We start from the raw sequence: 12,876 nt of genomic DNA on the forward strand, positions 1-12,876 counted from the left end.
CTTGTCTTAGCCCTTGTATTTACCCATTCTATGATTGTAGAGAATTATTTCCTTTGCTGAATCTCCACTTTCTCATCAGGAAATTGATAATTGTACCTTTTTGACTAAGGTTGTTGTGGGAATTTGATGATGAAAATGTGTTAGCAATAACATTGAAGTATGGTAACATATCATTAATGTGTAGCTATAGATTTTTGAGTAGAGAATTGTCAAGAACTATATATTAGCCAGATTGACATTCTTTTCTTTTCCCTTATAATCCTAGGCAAGTGCTCTACCAGTGAGTTATGTATCAAGGCTTATTCGTTTAGTCTGACAATAGATATACCACCATATAGCATTGGGGCAGTGTGATAAGAGGTGAGAAGACCAGTTAAGAGGCTCATAATGAAGTTCAGAGAGGCTTGAGTTAGTAGCAGCAGTAGTATTAGAGACCAGAGGGTGGCATGGGGTGATTGCAGTGGAGAGACTGGGCGGCTAGATTCAGATGACAGCAGCTGAAATTGGATTGCGTTTTTTTCCCCCCCGAAACAGGGTTTCTCTGTGTAGCCTTGGCTGTCCTGGAGCTCACTCTGTAGACCAGGCTGGCCTCAAACTAAGAAATCTGCCTGCCTCTACCTCCCAAGCGCTGGGATTAAAGGTGTGCGCCACCACCGCCGGCTTGGATTGCATTTTTGGGTAGAATAGTGGGGTACATTACAACAGACAGTTTCTTTCATGTAGTAAGAGTTTAATAAGTTGTTGTATGATTAAATATGCAAACTGGGAAGGAAGGGTTAGATTATAGGGTATTTTTGATGGACTTCCAGAATATTTTTAGAAATCTTTGTACATTCACACTGTACAAGGTTTTATGGTTGGCAACAAAAGGGTACATCTGTGTTTATGAACACATGATCCATTTTCTTCAGGAATTTATCTAGGGACAAAATATATGCATCCATCTATGACGCAAGTAATTTGACAGCTTTGGTCAGGCTTTGTGGAGGGATTGATGTGTAGCTTAGAACTGGAAGGGTAGGTAAGATTGTATAGGTCAGATGATGAGAGCAATGGAAATGACAATTCTGAATGTGTTTAGGGATTGGTGGTTTAAATCATCTATAATTATAGTTCGTGTTGAGGACCGGAAAGAAAGCAAGCTAGAAAACAGTAGCAGGGAGAGCTCCAATCTAGACCAAAGTGGTTTAAAACATTATATTTATTGAAATATGCCCCGTAAAGTGCTCTTATCCTAAAGACACAGGGTAAGATGTTTTAAAACTTGTTTTAAAACTTATTTTATTTATTTACATATGTATTTACATGGCTACCTCCTAGCTTAATATATAGGAGGTTTCTAACATTTCTTCCGTCACCATAAGCTCCCTTTATGTCACCTCCAAGCAGGAAGATATCTTCTCCAAACCACAATTATTATTTTAATCTCTTTGTAACAGTGTAGTTCTGTATAACTTTGAACTCCTTATAAATGTAGTCTTACCTCTGTATGTAAATCATGGCTGTGAAATTCATTTCTGTTGCATTTCTGTGATTTATTTGCTTTCATTCCTATTTTAGGTCTCCTATGTCTCTGTTCCACAGTGTATTTACCTATTTTATAATTGTTGGACAATTGAGTAGTCTGTAATTTGAGGAACTCAAAGAAACTTTAACTTGACTTAAGATATAATGGAGTACCATTGATGAAATTTTGTTTCCATTGATGAATTTTTCTTGGGGAATTTAAGAAGAGGGTTTAAGAATGGAGTCTTAGGACATTTTCCTTGGGTGATAGAGACATGACTGGAAGACATTTACAAGGCTATGGCAGAGTGTGAAGTGTTGAGGATGTAAGTTGGCAGTAATACTAGTAGGAATAAAAATTGACTGAGGGGGCTAGAGAAATGGCTCAGTGGTTAAGAGGACTGGCTGCTCTTCCAGAGGTCCTAAGTTCAATTCCCAGCAACCCATGGTCGCTCACAATCATCTGTAATAGGATCTGATGCCCTCTTCTGATGTGTCTAAAGACAGTGATGTACTCACGTAAAATAAATAAATCAATCTTTAAAAAAAAAAAAGACTGAAGACTGTCCTGCTGTTAGCAGGAGGAAGTGTCAGTCATACTGTCTCAGTGGTCCAAGACATTGGGCCAGGTGTAGGGTCACACCAGTAGTCCCAGCACTAGACTGGATGAAGTAGGAAGATGCAATGAATTTGATACCCACATAGTAAATCAGGGACACCCTGAGCTATATGAGGAGATCCAATCTCCAAACAAACAAAACTAAAACAAACTAAATAGAAATATCAAGGGTAGGCTATCTAGCAAGAGTTAAAAGTACTGGATGAAGATCCAAGAGGTCCAATAGAGACTTGAGAATGCATGCGTGGACTTGGTAATTGACACTACTACTGGATTTGGTAGGGCACTCACTGGTGGTTATGAAATAATTTGGACTGATTATTTATTTATTTATTTATTATAAGTACACTGTAGCTGTCTTCAGATGCACCAGAAGAGGGCGTTAGATTTACATTATGGGTGGTTGTGACCACCATGTGGTTGCTGGGATTTGAACTCAGGACCTTCGGAAGAACAGTTAGTGCTCCTAACCGCTGAGCCATCTCTCCAGCCCCGGACTGATAATTTAACTGTTAATTAAGAATATATGGGCTGGAGAGGTGGTTAAGAGCCAGGTTCGATTCCCAGCCCATATGATGATGGGTCATAACTGTTCATAACTCCAGCTCCAGGGGATCTACCACTCTTTTTTCTCCATGGTACTGCATACATGTGGTACACAGATATATGAAGACAAAACACCCATACATAGAAATAAATAAAGTATGTTTTTGTTTTTGTCTGTTGTCTGTTAGACTATTTCAGTGTTCTGGAACTCACCATGTAGACTTATTAGTTGATCTGCCAGCCACCCAGTAATGACACAGAAACTTTTTATGACTGGTTAGGCCTATAGTTTAGGCTTATTTCCAACTAGCTTGTATAACTTAATAACCCTGTCTATACTAGTCTATGTTTGCCACGTGGCCTGTTATCTCCAATTCAGTCATCATATGTCTGATTTCTTTCATGGCTGGGTGGCAAATCCATCACTCACCCCTTTTCTATTTTCTTCCCAAATTCCTATCTCTGCCCTCCTGTCCTGTTGTTGGCCATTCAGCTCTTTATTAAATCAGTCAGAAGGTGATAGAGAAGAGTTTTTACAAAATACTCAGGACAGGTGGTGATCCAGTAAAAATCACAATACCAAGGTCCAGCCTGTACTCAACGCTGTGCCAGTACAGAGATCAACATTTGAGTAAAACAAAGACAACTTTTATACAGTACATAAAAAGATTATTTCAATATCTCTGTATAACACATCCCTGGCTGTGTTGGAACTCACTACATAGACTAGGCTGGCCTTGGACACAACAGAGATCCACCTGCCTCTTGCCTCCCAGTGTTAGCATTAAAGGCATGGGCCACTGTACCTAGCTTTATAAATACATAAAATAAAAAAGAAATCAACATATGTTCAGATTCCTTAGGAATAACAGGTTGAGGCAGTATTAGAAGGGAGAATTTTAGAAAGTTCCAAGATAGAATTAGCGCATTCAAATTTGGGTCAAGAGGAGTGGACTTCACACAAGCAGAGACCAGTTTAGAGTCATGAACCAAGAATCTAGTGTAGGAATGCCATGTACAATCATGCGTGTATAAACCAAGGCAGGTCTTTAGGCGTATGCCAAAGAGGTGAGGACTTGAGTGGAGGGCCAAGGGCCTGGTACATAGAACCTAGCTTTCCTCTGGTCTTCAAGAAGGCAAATCACCAGACTGCATGGAGTTCACTCAGTGGGCTGAGAGAGATGGAAACAGTGGATGTAGGTAGTGTATTGAGTCAACTTAGGAAGCATGGGCACTTTATTCTGAAACTGCAGGCAGTAAGTAACAGATGGATGAAGGAAGATACAGCATTTTAGAATTTGTAAAGAGGATTACAGGTGCCAAAGGTATGATCTGAGATTTTCATGGAAGGACTTGAGTATTTGAGTGGGATTAAGCATTTAAACATGGAAATGCTTTAGATTAGTTGATGGGATGAATAGTTATATTTAAAATAAATCATGGAAGATTCAGTGGCTTTCTGCTGCTGTTCTTAGTACCCAGTGTGTAAGTGTGGAGAAAGTAGGTGAGGACAGATTCACTGAGGAGACAGTGAGTGTGGTAGAAGACAGTGGCATTCTGAGGAGAGGAGCACTGAAGGATGGCTAGTCACAGTGTGTGGGGAGTAAGTGAAGCTAAATGCCAGGAAAAAGCAGTAGTAAAGCAAGGCACGATGGAACCAGTACTCAGTAAAATGAGGCAGGAAGACCAAGAGTTCAAAACCAGCCTGAGCTACATTACAAGATCCTGTCTTAAAAAGAGAGAGAGAGAGAGAGAGAGAGAGAGAGAGAGAGAGAGAGAGAGAGAGAGAGAGAGAGAGAGAGAGAAAGAGAGAGAGAGAATCTTGTGGCTAAGAAAAGAGAATCTTCAAAGTCATGAAGCATACTGAGTTGATGGGTTGTTTTCTAATACACACACACACACCACACATATATATGGGTAGCTGATGTGAGATATCTTTAGGAAATGAGGAAGGTACTGAAGAAAGTTTTTAAGCATATTGTTGAGCTCATTGAGAATAATGGCTAATGGGGCTGGAAAAATGGCTCAGTGGTTAAGAGCACTGACTGCTCTTCTAGAGATCCTGAGTTCAAATCCCAGCAACCACATGGTAGCTCACAACCATCTGTAATGAGATCTGATGTCCTCTTCTGGTGTCTGAACACAACTACAGTGTACTTATATAATAGATAAATAAATCTTTTTTAAAAAAGAATAATGGCTAATCTAGAACAAAGCAGAATTGAAGTCATTGGAGGATATATTTCAGAGATTGGTGGATGGTACAGAGGGATGAAGTGCATAGTGGGAACTACTCAGCAATCCTTAGTGATAGAGTAGTAATAGGAGAAGCAGAAGGACATTTTATCAGGCTGAAGGAGTAGGAGAATGGTGCTTTAGACATTAGAGAAGCAGTTTATGCAGGAAAGGGTGAGTTTGAGAAGAGGAAGTGGTCACTGCAGTCTGGTCAAGAGGTGAAAAGTCTCATTGTTTCTGAGGTGTGGGATAGAGAGAAACAGATTTGTTATAGACACCAATTCTTTGATTTTTCTGTACAAAGTAACATTTGTAGAATCATAACCCTTCATATGTAATATTCAGATAAACTTATTTGAGAGATATGTGGATTAGAAAGGAAACATTAAAAATGAAGTAGAAGTATATCAAAGATGAGAGGAAAGGCTTGTATTTGTTGACTGTGAGCACAGACCAGGGCCTGTCCCTGGTTTTTTCTGTTTTGAAAGATGGGCAGTAGTTGTCTAGGCTGTCCTTGAACTTGCTATCTGGCTGAAGATCTTGAACTTCTGATTCTCCTGCCTCTACCTCTCAAGTGCTAGGCCTACAGGTTTGTGCACATGTGGTTTTATGAGGTACTTGGATCAAACCCAGGGTCTGGTGCATGCTAGGTATGCACTCTAGCTACTGAGCCACATCCCCAGTCAGAATAGACAAGTTGATAGATAAGTCAATAAAAGCTAGTTAAATCAGTGCTTTTCAGCCTGTGTATCATGACTTTTCCAACAAACCTCTACCTCCAAAAATATTTACATTATTATACATATTATACATATAAATATTTACAATATTATAACGATTCATAACGGCAGCAAAATTACAGTTATGAAGTAACAATGAAAGTAATGTTATGGTTGAGGGTCATCACAACATGAGGAGTTGTGTTAAAGGGTCACAGCATTAGGGAGGTTGAGAACCACTGGATTAAATGCATAGACAGGAAGTGAACGAGGAGGTCAGAGAGGACCTGAGTGGGATTACAATTACTGATTGTGAGAAGGGGAAAGAAGAGCACCTTACAAGGGAGCAATGTAGAGAAAATGTGCTAACCAGGAAACACTACTGTCTAAAGTGAGATCTGGGACGGATGCGGAAGGAAAGGGACAGACATCCTGCTGAGGAACTTAGAATGCCCCTTGGTATGTCATGCCTTTCATCTCATTTTCAGTCTTCATTTTTATTTATTTATTTTTAACTTTTAAATAAGTGCCATAATCTTATTTTTTATTAAGCTGGCCGGAAACTGTGATCCTTGTATCTCAGACCCATCCTTTTCCCCTCAGTGGCTAGGGCTATATGCATTCCATACCTCACTTATTCCATATACTTTCTATTTTAGATTTATTTATTTATTTATTTATTTAATGTATGTGAGTACACTGTTGCAGTCTTCAGACACACTAGAAGAGGGCATCGGATCCCATTACTAAGTGGTTGCTGGGAATTGAACTCAGAACCTCTGGAAGAGCAGTCAGCGCTCTTAACTGTTGAGCCATCTCTCCAGCCCCACCAGAAGTATACTTTCTTAGTTTTAGGAATTTGCTTCCCATTTATTACCAATGTATAGATGCCTCCTCCACACAATTCTAAATATGTTTTCTTGGCTTGTTTCTATTTCTTTAGTTTTTTTTGATAATTTTGTACATGTATATTCTAGTCTTTATCTAATGAACATCTTTAAGGCATTGACTTAGTAATCTTAAAGTCAAAATATAGTTTAAATGGAAACTTTGCCACCTAAAAAAGAAGTATTTTATACTTCTGTATACTTAACCATGATTAATGATATTTAAGACCAACACCCGGCCTCTTATTTGCTTGGATCTCTGCTTCCAAACTTAGCCTGCCTAGCCCTGTACTCATTTTTGTCCAGCTTTATTTTGTCAAGTTTTCCTTTATACTATCAGGATTTAATTTTTAAAAGAAGTATTTTTAGCGTATGTGGGTGTTGCATATAGAGAGGTTAGAGGGTAACTGAGGAGCTGCCTCTCCACATTGCTGTGGGCTTGGGGGATAAGTGGTTCAGATGACTTCTTAAGAGTTTTTCTTTGTAGCGCCTTGAACTCACAGAGATCCACTTGCCTTTCTGCTTTCCTAGTGCTGGGATTAAAAGTGCTTGCCACCGCCACATCTTCGGAAGTATTTTATGTTAAGTTGTTGAGGGCAGGGTTGGAGAAAAAGTGATTGGAGATACAACTCAGAGGTGGAGTGCTTGTCTCGCATTCCTGCCCTAGGTTCGATTCTATCCCTAGTACTGTCAAAAGGAAAAACAAGGGCTGGGCCAGAACTAGGAAATGGAGTTTTGAAAGTGACTCCTGGAATAATTTCACAGAATGTGAACATGTTAGGCTTGGAAATATTAACTTTGAGAGAACGATGGAACAGACCAGAAAAATGAGTGACTGAAGAGTTTGAATTATTTGGCAGGAGCTGGTACAAATTATAAAAGTTAAATTTGGGAAAATTTTTGAATAGCAATGTGGGAGTGTTATGGAAGAGACTTAGGAAACTTGTTAGGTAAATTTCAAAAAAAGTAAGTGGAACGATAGGTTACAGAAAAATTCCTTAAGGAAAAATACAGTTCTTATGTTGAAACCAGAGGGAGAGAAGACTGAAATGAGAAAATTAAGGGATAGAGAAGTGAGAGGAAGAGGAAGGAATGAAATTGTTGAAAGGTTTCTTTTTATTTAAGGCAGTGTTCTGCCACGTGCCTGGTACCTTCTGATGACAGCTAGTTGTAAGGGTGCAGGTTTTTACCAAAGTTCCTGAAGCCACACATTTTCATTTTAGACAGCCAGGAATAGGGAGTCCTAAAGTCTCCTGGGCTTTTGGAGCTCTGGACAGATTGGGAGCCTGGCCTAACGGAGCGGAACAGCCGAGGCGCGCTGAGCCGAGCCGAGCCGAGCCGAGCCGAGCCGAGCCGAGCCGAGCTTTGGGCCCGCGGGACCCACGCGCTTGCGGCCAAGGAAGGCCTCTTGGCGTAGGTAGGTCGAAGGAGCGAGAGAGCGGGGAGGCGGAGCCTTTTGTGTGGAGCGCGTGCGCCCGAGGCCTCTCTGTTGCTTCCGGATCGGCGGTGCGCGCTTGGCCAGGCTGCCTGTGTGCCCGGGTACGGTGTCTGCTCCAGTGGGGCGGCCGAGGGCTGCTGCTACTCCGGTTCGCTGCCTTGTGCTTACAGCTTTATGGTTCCTGGTTCCTGAGAAGGTCAGGCTAGAACTTGGTCTACAAGACAACTTTGTTTAAAACTTGGACTTAGGCAGAGTGTGTGCCGCAGTCCTTGTGTTGGTTATGCTGGTAAAACCTGCGAGGTTAGTGGTGAGAACTCTCCGGAGGACTTTCCAGGGGTAGACTGAGAACTTTGTTCTCCAGACTGCAAAGTACTTTTTACAGTAACAGAACGGCTGCATATGTAGTAGATTCAAAATTAAAGTTAGGAAATGAAAATTGGAAGCCCTTTACTCCTGCTTGTATTTGTCTTTTATTTTATGTAGTAATTATGACTTGTTCAATTTCTCATTTAGAACTTTGAAAAATCAGGCATGATTTTAAAAAGGCTTACTAATTTTGTGGATTTGAAATTTCAGGTGTGTTAAATGTTACTATAAGTAAGTTATACAGGATTTTAGAACTAATAAATCTAGAAATATGTTAGCAATTGCCTTTTGGGTGTCCAAGGCAGACCCCGTTTTTTCTGATTTTCTGGATGGCATTAATCAGTATGGTATAAGTGTAGAACCTCAACCTGAGTGCATAGTGTTTGAGATTGCCAGTGTGTTTGCAGCTGGGAATAGACTGGGTCTCTTATTCCCAGTCTGGTGACCTATCCAAGAATAGACTAATGAAACTAGCTATTTATTTGTTTGGAGGGAAATATGGCTGAGTTGGTTTTATAGTAAGCGTTAAAAAACTTAAAAAAATGAATATGGTGGTGTTTAGTTTATTATTGAAATGTATAAGCCTAAAAGTAATTTATTTGCATGAAATTTCTTTGGCTTTTGAAAAAAACAAGAAAGACCTTGAATATTACTCAGTGTTAATTCCTTCTATGGGATTTGTGCTGAATTTGAATCTGATTAAATAGATCAATGTAGATACTTGGCATTTAACTGGGTGGGTGTGTTTTCCATGTGGATATTTTCAGTGGTTACAGGTAAGTTGAATGCCTTTTCAGAAATGCCAGGGAGAAAAGGAATTGTGTTAATAGTAATCTCAGTTTAAAACCTTCCTGCCTGGCCGTTGCTCAGGGCTGTGATGCCAGATCTCAGGGGGCTTGAGGCAGGAGGATCACCAGTTCTAGGTAAGTGTAGGCTAGATAGCCAGACTGTCTCAAAACAAAAAAAGAAAACCTTTGGACCTCCTTATGGAGGATGCTTAACAAGGCACAGATAGAAATATTTATGAATATCTCCCACAGCTTTTAAAAATATTAAAATTTTTAATTTAAATTTAAATATTATATGTGTGTGGGTGTTTTGCCTGAATGAATGTGTACCGGAGGCCACAGGCCATGTTGTCAGAACCTCTGGAATTGGAGTTATAGTTGATTGTGAGCTGCCATGTGGGTGTTGGGAATTGAACCTGGGTCTTCTGGTAGAGCAGCAACTGTTCTTATCTGTGGAACCATCTCTCCAGCCTCTCTCCAACAGCTTGATATGCTGTTACACTATTTGGTTGTTACACTAGTGGCCTTTTTGTTTTTGTTTTGTTTGTTTGCTTTTGAGACTGGGTTTCTCTGTAGCCTTGGCTGTTCTGGAACTTGCTCTGTAGATGAGACTGATCTCAACTCTGCCTCCCTAGTGCTGGGGTTAAAGACCTGCATCACCACTGCCCGGCTATATTTTAATTTGCTTATTTTATTGGAATTTAGGAAAATTATTTTGGAATTTTAGGAGTGGAATTGGATGTAATATGAATTGGATATATACATATTATATTCATATATGTATATATCTTGTATATTATATATTTCTTTGTATATTATGTATAGTAGTGTATTATATATATAGAATATATTATGCATCATGTAATATGTGTATTATGTAATATAGGTATTATATGGTTTAATATATATTATATGTGTTAAAATATTTAATATATTATTATTTTATTTTTATTTTTAATTTTTGAGACAGGGTTTCTTTTTGTAGCTTTGACTGTCCTGGAACTAACTTAGTAGACCAGGCTGGCCTTGAACTCACAGAGATCCTCTTGCCTCTGCTTTCCATGGTGGATTAAAGGTATGTGCCATCAATGTCTGGCTCATAAATTGGATATTTAGTGAACTGTTTTCATATTATGTAAGCAGTGTATTGTTAGAGGAAGAAGTATCAGTAGGGTTCTCTTTATGTTAAATTCGTTCCATGGTGATGCTTAAAAACACTCCCAACCAAGCCAAACCAAACCAAAGCAAACCAAGAAAACACACACACACACACACACACACACACACACACACACACACAAAATATTAGTCATTAACTTAACCTACTGAAAATTATTTTGTTACTTTATTTTTAAAATTTAATTATTATGTAAGTGTATGTGATGGGTGTGTGAGGACAGTGTGTGGAGTCAGTTCTCCTCTTGCCTAGTTAGAAGGGATTGAGTTTAGGTTGTTGGGATTTACATACAGGAAATGCCTTTACCCACTGCGCCCAGAAATCATTCTATAGAATCAACATTTATTTTTCAGAATTGAAATGTGTGTTAGAAAAGAAAAACAAGAGAAACTCTTGTTAATACTTTGGTTTATAGATGGAATGGCTTTCTTCCATTTTTATTAATGTTGTAGACAAATTTAAATAGAGGAAAGAAAGCAAAGTCTTAGGAACTCTACAGTTAGCAATTGTTGGCCATTTTTGTTTCATCTAGACTTTCACTATTCTGTTTCCTGCCTCTTCCTTATGTCTTTCTTTTTTTTTTTCTTTTGGTTTTTCCGAGACAGGGTTTCTCTGTGTAGCCCTGGCTGTCATGGAACTCACTCTGTAGATCAGGCTGGCCTCGAACTCAGAAATCCACCTACCTCTGCCTTCCAAGTGCTGGGATTAAAGGGGTGTGCCACCACCGCCTAGCCTCCTTATGTCTTTCTTTAAGATCTTCTTTACTTGTGTGCATGTGTGCATTTTGGGAGTATGTGCATGTGCTTATATATGAATAGAGGCTAGAAGATTGTTTCAGATCCTTTGGAGCTGGAGCTGGTAGGTATTTGTGGTTTATTACATAGATGCTGGGATTTGAACTCCAGTCCTAGTCACTTAACTACTGACTCATCTCCCTACCTCTCTTCTCAGTATTTTGTTTTTTTACTTGAGAGAGAGAGAGAGAATGTGTGTGTGTGTGTGTGTGTGTGTGTGTGTGTGTGTGTATGTGTGTGTGTCTGTCTATGTCCGTGCGCATATAACACCCCGTGCCCTGGTTTACCTGTTGAGATCAAATGACAGTTTATAGGAGTTCAATCTTGCCCTCTACCTACTGTGTGGGTCCCAGGGGTCAAACTCTCAGGTCCCTAGGCTTGGCAGCAACTGCATTTTACTTGCCAAACCTGCTGGCCCCACAACTCTTGCTATTTTTAGGATAACTTCTTTTTGAAAAAATTATAGGAAGTGGCTGTGCAACTGGGTGTGGTGGCTCACACCTTTAATTCCAGCCATCAGGGGAAGCAGGCATATTTCTTTGACTTTAAGGCCAACCTGGTCTATATAGCAATATCCAGGCCAGCCAGGGCTACAAAAATCAGACTCTGTCTCAAAAATAAAACAAAACCAGAAAGAATGCTGTGCTTCCTTCACCTTGTAAGTTAGCAAACCCAGAAAATCGACAATGGTATTTTCCCCTTAATAAGAATACTAAATTTGTAGTTTTGTTTTGTTTGTTTGTCTTTTTAAGAAATTTTTAGACCTACACTTGTGTATGTATAATTTTATGCTGTTTTTTTTTTTTCATGTAGAAATGTATATAGCCACTAAAGTGAAGATACAAAACTTGAGTCACCACAAAGGCCACCCCTCTTGCTCCAGCCTGAGATAGTCCCTTCACAGTGTTGCTCCGTGACTCTAGCTGGCAGCCAGTCTCTAGTTCTATGGTTTTTCCATTTCCATGGTATGTAGTGGTAAGTTAAAGAAAGACACTTTGTGTAACCTTTCCCCTGTTGAGGACTTGTTTGTGGTGTGTGTGCTGTACTTGTTTGTAGTGTGGAGTGTACGGGCTGAGGCCAGAGGGAGGACTAGCATTCTTGTTGCTCTTTGTCCCATTTCGGTGTGACAGGGTCTCCTGTTTAACCTGCAGCTAGGCTGGCGGACAGCAATCCTTTCTCCACCCCCTCACAGGGCCAGGATTACAGGTACACCTGGCTTTGTATGTGAACTCTGAAGATTTGAACTCAGGTCTTTGTGTTTACTTATCTACTGAGCCATCCCTGAGCCCTGAGGGATGTTTAGAGTTTTCCATTGTAAACCTAGGGCTAGTGCAAATTTTTCAGGAAATAGGAGATTTTATGTAAATAAAAGCTCCCCCCCATCTTTTTTTCTGAAATAGGTGTTCAGTGGAGAGATTGCTGAGTTGTATGCTAAGTGTGTGTTTAGTTATTTGCTGTGATGGTTAATGATTTTAATCATCTTTTTATGTTTTTATTATCTTCAGATTTGTTTTTGGTGAAATGCTTGATATCTTTGGTTGAATCAGAATAATTTGCTTATTTACTGTTGAATTTTGAGAAATCTTTATAGAATAGTTTTTATTTAAGACCTTTTGTTGTGGGGTTTTGTTTGTTTTTTTGTTTTTGGAGACAGGGTTTCTCTGTGTAGTCCTGGCAGTCCTGGAACCTACAGACCAGGCTGACCTTGAACTCCTACTCACCTGAATGCCTGGATTAAAGGTGCACATCACCACCTGTCTGTTTAAGACTTGTTAGATGCATTTTACAGATTCTCTCTCTC

The 12,876-nt window shown here is 39.6% G+C and overlaps 1 protein-coding gene across 12 annotated transcripts in view; it reads left to right on the top strand.

Moving 5' to 3' along the window:
- Positions 1-12,876, top strand: part of Znf148 (zinc finger protein 148) — a 122,281-nt gene that overhangs the window by 7,965 nt on the left and 101,440 nt on the right. For 2 of the 12 annotated variants that reach the window (XM_031363708.1, XM_031363710.1), the window contains exon 2: positions 11,889-12,040. The exons of 6 other annotated variants lie outside the window; for them this stretch is intronic. The gene's annotated coding sequence lies outside the window, so the exon portion shown is untranslated. Of the gene's footprint in view, positions 1-6,440; positions 7,930-8,004; positions 8,147-11,888; positions 12,051-12,876 lie in introns of those variants that run through there. 4 more of the 12 variants (XM_031363711.1, XM_031363716.1, XM_031363713.1 and 1 more) reach the window with 4 other exon arrangements.

This window comes from Mastomys coucha, unplaced genomic scaffold (genome assembly GCF_008632895.1).
Source record: "Mastomys coucha isolate ucsf_1 unplaced genomic scaffold, UCSF_Mcou_1 pScaffold12, whole genome shotgun sequence".
Taxonomy (NCBI): Eukaryota; Metazoa; Chordata; class Mammalia; order Rodentia; family Muridae; genus Mastomys; species Mastomys coucha.